This window comes from Hyla sarda, chromosome 7 (assembly GCF_029499605.1).
Source record: "Hyla sarda isolate aHylSar1 chromosome 7, aHylSar1.hap1, whole genome shotgun sequence".
NCBI classification, from domain to species: domain Eukaryota; kingdom Metazoa; phylum Chordata; class Amphibia; order Anura; family Hylidae; genus Hyla; species Hyla sarda.
The window spans coordinates 2,257,395-2,269,667 of record NC_079195.1 but is presented as its reverse complement, the minus strand read 5'-3'; positions in this window follow the sequence as shown (position 1 = coordinate 2,269,667).

Sequence of the window (12,273 nt, the reverse complement as noted above, 5' to 3'; positions counted from 1 at the left end):
GACCCTCTGACTCTAATGCCGGGTCGGTGAATGAACATGTTAATTATTTTTGTGGAATCCCTTGTCTGCGTCGTCGGAGGTTCAGCTACAGAACAAAGGGGGAGATTTATTAAAACCTGAGCAAAGGAAAAGTTGCCCATAGCAACCAATCAGATCTCTGGGCCTTCTTAAAAATGAAAGAAGCGATCTGATTGGTTGCTAAGGTAAACCTGGTAACTTTTCCTCTGGACAGGATTTGATAAATCTCCCCCAAAGTGTGCACCCAGCAGAATCCTTATGAAAACAATGGAGGCTGCTGCAAGCGGGATTTGTGTAGTGTGCACGGGCCCTTAGGGATTCCGTTGGCTGTCCAGGCCCTGCTGGGAGTTGTAGCTTTGCACCATCTGGAGGTCCACAGTTTGGAGACCACTGATCTATTGTCTTGTCTGTCTGATCCCCTGATGTTTATGGCTTTAACCCTTTCTCTACCCCACCACAAACAAGTCTCTGGGCTGATACAAAGGGCAGGAGATAAGGAGGGATCAGACTTTGATCGGGCTGAGATTGTGATGAGGCAGCAGCTCGACAGACGGGAACAGACATAGCAGAGCCGACAAACCGGGCCGCGGTCCGACTGACGAGCCAAGACCAAAGTCCCAAAAATATAAAACATCAATAATAATAAAATAATAATAATAATAGTGACGCCGGACTGGGCAGTATTTGTGGCTCATTTGTCTCCGTTTTGATAAATCTGCCCCACCCAGCCTGAAGATAATGGAGCAACCTCTGTACTTAGTTTCCCAACCAGGGTGCCTCCAGCTGTTGCAAAACTACAACTCTGGTTGCTATGGGCAACTTGTCAATGTTTCCTCTGGACGGGTTTTGATAAATCACCCCCTAGGTCTCTAGGACCATTGTCTAGGACAGGGGAGGCTGCCATGTTGTCCTGCAGGGTCAGGTCCTCTCTAGACCAGTTGCAAACGTTCCGTCAAGGGATAGTAACCCCTGCGGAGCCGGCTGCTTGGATTGGTGCATTCTCTGCTGCCCTGTACCATGGGTCACAAACCTATGACGCCTGGGAGGGATTTCCGGAGGGAGGATGGGATCTGAAATGACTCCTTTCCTGTCACCTACCTGTGACTATCATGGGAGTCCTTTTGGCTATCACTCTTATGGGGGGTCCTGTGGCTGTCACTCTTATGGGGGGGGGGGGTCCTGTGGCTGTCACTCTTATGGGGGGGGGGTCCTGTGGCCTGTCACTCTTATGGGGGGTCCTGTGGCTGTCACTCTTATGGGGGGTGGGGGTCCTGTGGCTGTCACTCTTTTGGAGGAAGAGATCCTGTGGCTGTCACTCTTATGGGGGGGTGCTGTGGCTGTCACTCTTATGGGGGGGGGGGGTCCTGTGGCTGTCACTCTTATGGGGGGTCCTGTGGCTGTCACTCTTATGGGGGGTGGGGGTCCTGTGGCTGTCACTCTTTTGGAGGAAGAGGTCCTGTGGCTGTCACTCTTATGGGGGGTGCTGTGGCTGTCACTCTTATGGGGGGGGGGGGGGTCCTGTGGCTGTCACTCTTATGGGGGGTCCTGTGGCTGTCACTATTATGGGGGGTGGGGGTCCTGTGGCTGTCACTCTTTTGGAGGAAGAGGTCCTGTGGCTGTCACTCTTATGGGGGGGTGCTGTGGCTGTCACTCTTATGGGGGCTCCTGTGGCTGTCACTCTAATGGGGGGGGTCCTGTGGCTGTCACTCTAATGGGGGGGGTCCTGTGGCTGTCACTCTTATGGGGGGTCCTGTGACTGTCACTCTAATGGGGGGGGTCCCTGTGGCTGTCACTCTCTTGGAGGAAGGGGTCCTGTAGCTGTCACTCTTATGGGGGAAGGGGTCCCTGTGGCTGTCACTCTCTTGGAGGAAGGGGTCCCTTTGGCTGTCACTCTCTTGGAGGAAGGGGTCCCTGTGGCTGTCACACTCTTGGAGGAAGGGGTCTCTGTGGCTGTCACTCTCTTGGAGGAAGGGGTCCCTGTGGCTGTCACTCTTTTGGAGGAAGGGGTCCCTGTGGCTGTCACTCTCTTGGAGTAAGGGGTCCCTGTGGCTGTCACCCTCTTGGAGGAAGGGGTCCCTGTGGCAGACGCTTCATGTGATCATTGTGCTCATGTTAGTCCTAAGTCATTATATGGCAGATAATAACTCCCGGCCATTACCCGACGGGCACCTTGCAGTAGTTCCGGCCGAAGCGTTAGCCCTGGATCATACATATTGGATAGAATTAGTGTAAAGCTTATAGATTGTATTTTCACAGGGGTTGTGCACGTGCCTCACTATTGGGCGGCCGACCCCACACAGCGCACGTCCCCTCATCTTTGCCCCGGGTGATGTTTGTCTTCGTTCTGTCCTTCGCTGTCACTATTCCTGCACAACACACGACTGATCCCCATTATACACCAGGACGGCCTCCAAAATGTGTCACCCAGGAAATAAATCACCCATGTGCCCAATGGTCACCCCATAGAATCGCCCGTGTGTGAGGCGGCACAATAACATGTTTACCCCGGACCACCCTCCGGTTTATTGCTCTTTAACCTTTCACTGAATTGTAGGACGTCGTCTCCAAATCCTGAAAAACCAGTTGGACAGAACACAAGACGATGTTTATCACCATAGAGGATGACCTTGTGACCTTTCTACTACAAAATACGGGTTCAAAGGGCAATGCTGGACAGGGGGGTCTGTGGGGCAAACAGAAGACCCTGAAGGGTCAAGAGGGTCAACGTTCTGCTGAGGACCTGAAACTTATCTACAGTATTCCCAATAATGGACCATGGGAAAGGCGGGAAAACATCAAAGATGGCTGAACCTGGGGACTTCAGTAGGACTGGCTCTAATGTGTATGGGGACCTCTCACTCTCTAATGTGTATGGGGACCTCTCACTCTCTAATGTGTATGGGGACCTCTCACTCTCTAATGTGTATGGGGACCTCTCACTCTCTAATGTGTATGGGGACCTCTCACTCCTCTAATGTGTATGGGGACCTCTCACTCTCTAATGTGTATGGGGACCTCTCACTCTCTAATGTGTATGGGGACCTCTCACTCTCTAATGTGTATGGGGACCTTCTGACTCTCTAATGTGTATGGGGACCCCCCCCCGGCTCTCTGTGTATGAGGACCCCCTGACTCTCTAATGTGTATGGGGACCTCCTGACTCTAATGTGTATGGGGACCTCCTGACTCTCTAATGTGTATGGGGACCTCCTGACTCTCTAATGTGTATGGGGACCTCCTGACTCTCTAATGTGTATGGGGACCTCCTGACTCTCTAATGTATATGGGGACCTCCTGACTCTCTAATGTGTATGGGGAACCTCCTGACTATAATGTGTATGGGGACTTCCTGACTCTCTAATGTGTATGGGGACCCCCCGACTCTCTGTGTATGAGGACCCCCTGACTCTCTAATGTGTGTGGGGACCTCCTGACTCTCTAATGTGTGTGGGGACCCCCTGACTCTCTAATGTGTATGGGGACCCCCCCCGGCTCTCTGTGTATGAGGACCCCCTGACTCTCTAATGTGTATGGGGACCCCCTGACTCTAATGTGTATGGGGACCTCCTGACTCTCTAATGTGTATGGGGACCTCCTGACTCTCTAATGTGTATGGGGACCTCCTGACTCTCTAATGTGTATGGGGACCTCCTGACTCTCTAATGTGTATGGGGACCTCCTGACTCTCTAATGTATATGGGGACCTCCTGACTCTCTAATGTGTATGGGGACCTCCTGACTCTCTAATGTGTATGGGGACCCCCCCCCCCCCGGCTCTCTGTGTATGAGGACCCCCTGACTCTCTAATGTGTATGGGGACCTCCTGACTCTAATGTGTATGGGGACCTCCTGACTCTCTAATGTGTATGGGGACCTCCTGACTCTCTAATGTGTATGGGACCTCCTGACTCTCTAATGTGTATGGGGACCTCCTGACTCTCTAATGTGTATGGGGACCTCCTGACTCTCTAATGTGTATGGGGACCTCCTGACTCTCTAATGTGTATGGGGACCTCCTGACTCTCTAATGTGTATGGGGACCTCCTGACTCTCTAATGTGTATGGGGACCTCCTGACTCTCTAATGTGTATGGGGGCCCCCTGACTCTAATGTGTATGGGGACCTCCTGACTCTCTAATGTGTATGGGGACCCCCTGACTCTAATGTGTATGGGGACCCCCTGACTCTAATGTGTATGGGGACCCCCTGACTCTAATGTGTATGGGGACCTCCTGACTCTCTAATGTGTATGGGGACCCCCCCGGCTCTCTGTGTATGAGGACCCCCTGACTCTCTAATGTGTATGGGGACCTCCTGACTCTAATGTGTATGGGGACCCCCTAACTCTCTAATGTGTATGGGGACCTCCCGACTCTCTAATGTGTATGGGGACCCCCTGACTCTAATGTGTATGAGGACCCCCTGACTTTCTAATGTGTATGGGGACCTCCTGACTCTCTAATGTGTATGGGGACCTCCTGACTCTCTAATGTGTATGGGGACCCCTGACTCTCTAATGTGTATGGGGACCCCTGACTCTCTAATGTGTATGGGGACCCCTGACTCTCTAATGTGTATGGGGGACCCCTGACTCTCTAATGTGTATGGGGACCCCCTGACTCTCTGTGTATGAGGACCCCCTGACTCTCTAATGTGTGTGGGGACCTCCTGACTCTCTAATGTGTGTGGGGACCCCCTGACTCTCTAATGTGTATGGGGACCCCTTGACTCTAATGTGTATGGGGACCCCCCCGACTCTCTAATGTGTATGAGGACCCCCTGACTCTCTAATGTGTGTGGGGACCTCCTGACTCTCTAATGTGTATGAGGGCCCCCTGACTCTCTAATGTGTGTGGGGACCTCCTGACTCTCTAATGTGTGTGGGGACCTCCTGACTCTAATGTGTATGGGGACCTCCTGACTCTCTAATGTTTATGGGGACCCCCCCCGACTCTCTAATGTGTATGGGGACTCCCTGACTCTCTAATGTGTATGGGGACCCCCCGACTCTCTAATGTGTATGGGGACCCCCCGACTCTCTAATGTGTATGGGGACCTCCTGACTCTAATGTGCATGGGGACCCCCTGACTCTAATGTGTTTGTCTATGGGGACCACTGACTCTAATGTGTATGGGGACCCCCTGACTCTCTAATGTGTATGGGGACCCCCTGACTCTAATGTGTTTGTCTATGGGGACCCCCTGACTCTCTAATGTGTATGGGGACTCCCTGACTCTAATGTGTATGGGGACTCCCTGACTCTAATGTGTATGGGGACCCCCTGATTCTAATGTGTTTGTCTATGGGGACCCCTGACTCTCTAATGTGTATGGGGACCCCTGACTCTCTAATGTGTATGGGGACCCCCTGACTCTCTAATGTGTATGGGGATCCCCGACTCTCTAATGTGTATGGGGACCCCCCCGACTCTCTAATGTGTATGGGGACCCCCTGACTAATGTGTATGGGGACCCCCTGACTTTCTAAAGTGTACGGGGACCTCCTGACTCTCTAATGTGTATGGGGACCCCTGACTCTAATGTGTATGGGGACCCCCTGACTCTAATGTGTACGGGGACCTCCTGACTCTCTAATGTGTATGGGGACCCCCTGACTCTCTAATGTGTATGGGGACCTACTGACTCTCTAATGTGTATGGGGACCTACTGACTCTCTAATGTGTATGGGGACCCCCTGACTCTCTAATGTGTATGGGGGACCCCTGACTCTCTAATGTGTATGGGGACCACCTGACTCTCTAATGTGTATGGGGACCACCTGACTCTCTAATGTGTATGGGGACCCCCTGACTCTCTAATGTGTATGGGGACCCCCCGACTCTCTAATGTGTATGGGGACCCCCCGACTCTCTAATGTGTATGGGGACCCCCCGACTCTCTAATGTGTATGGGGACCTCCCGACTCTCTAATGTGTATGGGGACCCCCCGACTCTAATGTGTATGGGGAACCCCTGACTCTCTAATGTGTATGGGGACCCCTTGACTCTCTAATGTGTATGGGGACCTCCTGACTCTCTAATGTGTATGAGGACCCCCTGACTCTCTAATGTGTATGGGGACCCCCTGACTCTCTAATGTGTATGGGGACCTCCTGACTCTCTAATGTGTATGGGGAACCCCTGACTCTCTAATGTGTATGGGGACCCCTTGACTCTCTAATGTGTATGAGGACCCCCTGACTCTCTAATGTGTATGAGGACCCCCTGACTCTCTAATGTGTATGAGGACCTCCCGACTCTCTAATGTGTATGGGGACCCCCTGATTCTCTAATGTGTATGGGGACCCCCTGACTCTCTAATGTGTATGGGGACCTCCTGACTCTCTAATGTGTATGGGGACCCCCTGACTCTCTAATGTGTATGGGGACCTCCTGACTCTCTAATGTGTATGGGGACCCCCTGACTCTCTGTGTATGGGGACCCCCTGACTCTCTGTGTATGGGGACCTCCTGACTCTCTGTGTATGGGGACCTCCTGACTCTCTGTGTATGGGGACCTCCTGACTCTCTGTGTATGGGGACCCCCTGACTCTCTGTGTATGGGGACCCCCGACTCTCTGTGTATGGGGACCTCCTGACTCTCTGTGTATGGGGACCCCCTGACTCTAATGTGTATGGGGACCTCCTGACTCTCTGTGTATGGGGACCCCCTGACTCTCTGTGTATGGGGACCCCCTGACTCTCTGTGTATGGGGACCCCCTGACTCTCTGTGTATGGGGACCCCCTGACTCTCTGTGTATGGGGACCCCCTGACTCTCTGTGTATGGGGACCCCCTGACTCTCTGTGTATGGGGACCCCCTGACTCTCTGTGTATGGGGACCCCCGACTCTCTGTGTATGGGGACCCCCTGACTCTCTGTGTATGGGGACCCCCTGACTCTAATGTGTATGGGGACCCCCTGACTCTCTGTGTATGGGGACCCCCTGACTCTCTGTGTATGGGGACCCCCTGACTCTAATGTGTATGGGGACCCCCTGACTCTCTGTGTATGGGGACCCCCTGACTCTCTGTGTATGGGGACCCCCTGACTCTAATGTGTATGGGGACCCCCTGACTCTCTGTGTATGGGGACCCCCTGACTCTCTGTGTATGGGGACCCCCTGACTCTCTGTGTATGGGGACCCCCTGACTCTAATGTGTATGGGGACCCCCCGACTCTCTAATGTGTATGGGGACCCCCCGACTCTCTAATGTGTATGGGGACCTCCCGACTCTCTAATGTGTATGGGGACCCCCCGACTCTAATGTGTATGGGGAACCCCTGACTCTCTAATGTGTATGGGGACCTCCTGACTCTCTAATGTGTATGGGGACCTCCTGACTCTCTAATGTGTATGGGGACCTCCTGACTCTCTAATGTGTATGGGGAACCCCTGACTCTCTAATGTGTATGGGGACCCCCTGACTCTCTAATGTGTATGGGGACCTCCTGACTCTCTAATGTGTATGGGGAACCCCTGACTCTCTAATGTGTATGGGGACCCCTTGACTCTCTAATGTGTATGGGGACCCCCTGACTCTCTAATGTGTATGAGGACCCCCTGACTCTCTAATGTGTATGAGGACCCCCTGACTCTCTAATGTGTATGAGGACCTCCCGACTCTCTAATGTGTATGGGGACCCCCTGATTCTCTAATGTGTATGGGGACCCCCTGACTCTCTAATGTGTATGGGGACCTCCTGACTCTCTAATGTGTATGGGGACCCCCTGACTCTCTAATGTGTATGGGGACCTCCTGACTCTCTAATGTGTATGGGGACCCCCTGACTCTCTGTGTATGGGGACCCCCTGACTCTCTGTGTATGGGGACCTCCTGACTCTCTGTGTATGGGGACCTCCTGACTCTCTGTGTATGGGGACCTCCTGACTCTCTGTGTATGGGGACCCCCTGACTCTCTGTGTATGGGGACCCCCGACTCTCTGTGTATGGGGACCTCCTGACTCTCTGTGTATGGGGACCCCCTGACTCTAATGTGTATGGGGACCTCCTGACTCTCTGTGTATGGGGACCCCCTGACTCTCTGTGTATGGGGACCCCCTGACTCTCTGTGTATGGGGACCCCCTGACTCTCTGTGTATGGGGACCCCCTGACTCTCTGTGTATGGGGACCCCCTGACTCTAATGTGTATGGGGACCCCCTGACTCTCTGTGTATGGGGACCCCCTGACTCTCTGTGTATGGGGACCCCCTGACTCTCTGTGTATGGGGACCCCCTGACTCTCTGTGTATGGGGACCCCCTGACTCTCTGTGTATGGGGACCCCCGACTCTCTGTGTATGGGGACCCCCTGACTCTCTGTGTATGGGGACCCCCTGACTCTAATGTGTATGGGGACCCCCTGACTCTCTGTGTATGGGGACCCCCTGACTCTCTGTGTATGGGGACCCCCTGACTCTAATGTGTATGGGGACCCCCTGACTCTCTGTGTATGGGGACCCCCTGACTCTCTGTGTATGGGGACCCCCTGACTCTAATGTGTATGGGGACCCCCTGACTCTCTGTGTATGGGGACCCCCTGACTCTAATGTGTATGGGGACCCCCTGACTCTCTGTGTATGGGGACCCCCTGACTCTCTGTGTATGGGGACCCCCTGACTCTCTGTGTATGGGGACCCCCTGACTCTCTGTGTATGGGGACCCCCTGACTCTCTGTGTATGGGGACCCCCTGACTCTCTGTGTATGGGGACCCCCTGACTCTCTGTGTATGGGGACCCCCTGACTCTAATGTGTATGGGGACCCCCTGACTCTCTGTGTATGGGGACCCCCTGACTCTCTGTGTATGGGGACCCCCTGACTCTCTGTGTATGGGGACCCCCTGACTCTAATGTGTATGGGGACCCCCTGACTCTCTGTGTATGGGGACCCCCTGACTCTAATGTGTATGGGGACCCCCTGACTCTCTGTGTATGGGGACCCCCTGACTCTAATGTGTATGGGGACCCCCTGAGCCCTAATTCCTGACGTGTTGTTTCCGCTGTGTACGATTCCTCTGTACTTACTATGGGGCGGCACAAGTTGGGGAAAGAGAGAACGTTCTGTCCCTGCATAATGGCAGTGCCCATATAAAGCCCCCCACAGGGCACCATCTCGCGGGCCGGTACTGCACACCAGTCGACACCCCCCAGAAGCCTGTACACTCGCGCGGCGGATCTATACAAGCGTCTTCTGATTGGTCACAGACTATTGCTGTGGATCCTCCATGTTGCGCAGATCCTGATTACAACCAGTTGGAACGTTCCTGAGATTTCCATCTCGCACCTCTTTTCCCATGATGCCCATGTGTCAGGTGACCAGGTCCGCTCTCGTTTCCCCATCCCCCTCCCACAATACGTGTGGACTTTGTTCTCCTCTGACAAACACCTCCTGGCACATTAACCAATTGCTCTCCCGAGTCTGCGCTGCCATGGAGGGTCCACTGGTCAAGGGAAGGTGGTCTCAAGATTGTGGGCGCATAGTGACTTAAAGGGGTGCTCTGCCCATAGACATCTTATCCCCTATCCAAAGAATAAGATGTCGGATCGCGGGGGTCCCGCTACTGGGGACCCCCTTGATCTCCCTGCTGCACCCGGTGCTCGTTTGGAGGGTGGGGTGCAGTGCTGAAGGCTCGTGATGTCACGGCCGCGCCCCCTCAATGCAAGTCTATGGGAGGGGGCGTGACGGCCATCACGCCCCCTCCCATAGATGTGCATTGAGGGGGCGTGGCCATGATGTCACGAGCCTCCGCCCCGCATTGCCAGTCATCCGGCACAGAGGAAAGTTTGCTCCGTGCACCAGATGTCTGAGGTGCCGCAGCCAAGATTGTGGGGGTCCCCAGCGGCGGGGCAGCCGAGATCAGACATCTTATCCTCTATCCTTTGTCGAGGGGCAGAGTACCCCTTTAAAGGGGCGTACATCCGAAATAAAATGCACCCACACATATATTTTTGCTCTGCTGTTTCCATTGATACATATAACCCCCTGGCACTGCCCGGCTGAGCTTACACCCCTTCTGGGCATGACCATAGTCAACCACCATTTCAGGTCAGGTGGGGCAATGGTTTACCAACATATACTGGTCAAGTGTGGCCAAAGGGAAGGCATGCCAACACTCTTTGGTGAACACCCCCATAGCTGTGTGATGGGATGTGGGGGGCACTTTATGGTTATGATGGAGGAATCACCCGAGTACAGGAGCTGGTGCCCTCGCTGAGTGCCAAGCTGTAATATGGAGGAGGAGGACAGAGGAGTGTGGAGGAGGAGGACAGAGGAGTGTGGAGGAGGAGGACAGAGGGGTCAGAAGGAGGAGGAGGACAGAGGAGTGTGGAGGAGGAGGACAGAGGAGTGTGGAGGAGGAGGACAGAGGGTCAGAAGGAGGAGGAGGACAGAGGGGTCAGAAGGAGGAGGAGGACAGAAGAGTCTGGGGGAGGAGGACAGAGGAGTCTGGAGGGAGGGGGACAGAGGAGTCTGGAGGAGGACAGAGGAGTCTGGAGGAGGAAGACAGAGGAGTCTGAAGGAGGAGGACAGAGGAGTCTGAAGGAGGAGGACAGAGGAGTCTGGAGGAGGAAGTCAGAGGAGCCTGGAGGAGGAGGACAGAGAAGTCTGGAGGAGGTCAAAGGAGCCTGGAGGAGGAGGACAGAGGAGTCTGGAGGAGGAGGAGGAGGACGAGGACAGAGGAGCCTGGAGGAGGAGGTCAGAGGAGCCTGGAGGAGGAGGTCAGAGGAGTCTGGAGGAGGACAGAGGAGTCTGGAGAAGGAGGACGACAGAGGAGTCTGGAGAAGGAGGACGACAGAGGAGTCTGGAGAAGGAGGACGACAGAGGAGTCTGGAGAAGGAGGACGACAGAGGAGTCTGGAGGAGGAGGGGACAGAGGAGTCTGGAGGAGGAGGAGGACAGAGGAGTCTGGAGGAGGAAGTCAGAGGAGCCTGGAGGAAGAGGACAGAGGAGTCTGGTTAGGAGGACAGAGGAGTCTGGAGGAGGAAGTCAGAGGAGCCTGGAGGAGGAGGACAGAGGAGTCTGGAGGAGGAGGAGGAGGAGGACAGAGGGGTCAGAAGGAGGAGGAGGATAGAAGAGTCTGGGGGAGGAGGACAGAGGAGTCTGGAGGGAGGGGGACAGAGGAGTGTGGAGGAGGACAGAGGAGTCTGGAGGAGGAAGACAGAGGAGTCTGAAGGAGGAGGACAGAGGAGTCTGAAGGAGGAGGACAGAGGAGTCTGGAGGAGGAAGTCAGAGGAGCCTGGAGGAGGAGGACAGAGAAGTCTGGAGGAGGTCAAAGGAGCCTGGAGGAGGAGGACAGAGGAGTCTGGAGGAGGAGGAGGAGGAGGAGGAGGACGAGGACAGAGGAGTCTGGAGGAGGAAGTCAGAGGAGCCTGGAGGAGGAGGACAGAGGAGTCTGAAGGAGGAAGACAGAGGAGTCTGAAGGAGGAAGACAGAGGAGCCTGGAGGAGGAGGTCAGAGGAGCCTGGAGGAGGAGGTCAGAGGAGCCTGGAGGAGGAGGACAGAGGAGTCTGGAGGAGGACAGAGGAGTCTGGAGAAGGAGGACGACAGAGGAGTCTGGAGAAGGAGGACGACAGAGGAGTCTGGAGAAGGAGGACGACAGAGGAGTCTGGAGGAGGAGGACGACAGAGGAGTCTGGAGGAGGAGGAGGACAGAGGAGTCTGGAGGAGGAAGTCAGAGGAGCCTGGAGGAAGAGGACAGAGGAGTCTGGTTAGGAGGACAGAGGAGTCTGAAGGAGGACGACAGAGGAGTCTGGAGAAGGAGGACGACAGAGGAGTCTGGAGGAGGAGGACAGAGGAGTCTGAAGGAGGAAGACAGAGGAGTCTGAAGGAGGAGGTCAGAGGAGTCTGTCTGGTGGAGGAGTTCAGAGGAGTCTGAAGGAGGACGACAGAGGAGTCTGAAGGAGGACGACAGAGGAGTCTGGAGAAGGAGGACGACAGAGGAGTCTGGAGAAGGAGGACGACAGAGGAGTCTGGAGGAGGAGGGGACAGAGGAGTCTGGAGGAGGAGGAGGACAGAGGAGTCTGGAGGAGGAAGTCAGAGGAGCCTGGAGGAAGAGGACAGAGGAGTCTGGTTAGGAGGACAGAGGAGTCTGGAGGAGGAAGTCAGAGGAGCCTGGAGGAGGAGGACAGAGGAGTCTGGAGGAGGAGGAGGAGGAGGACAGAGGGGTCAGAAGGAGGAGGAGGATAGAAGAGTCTGGGGGAGGAGGACAGAGGAGTCTGGAGGGAGGGGGACAGAGGAGTGTGGAGGAGGACAGAGG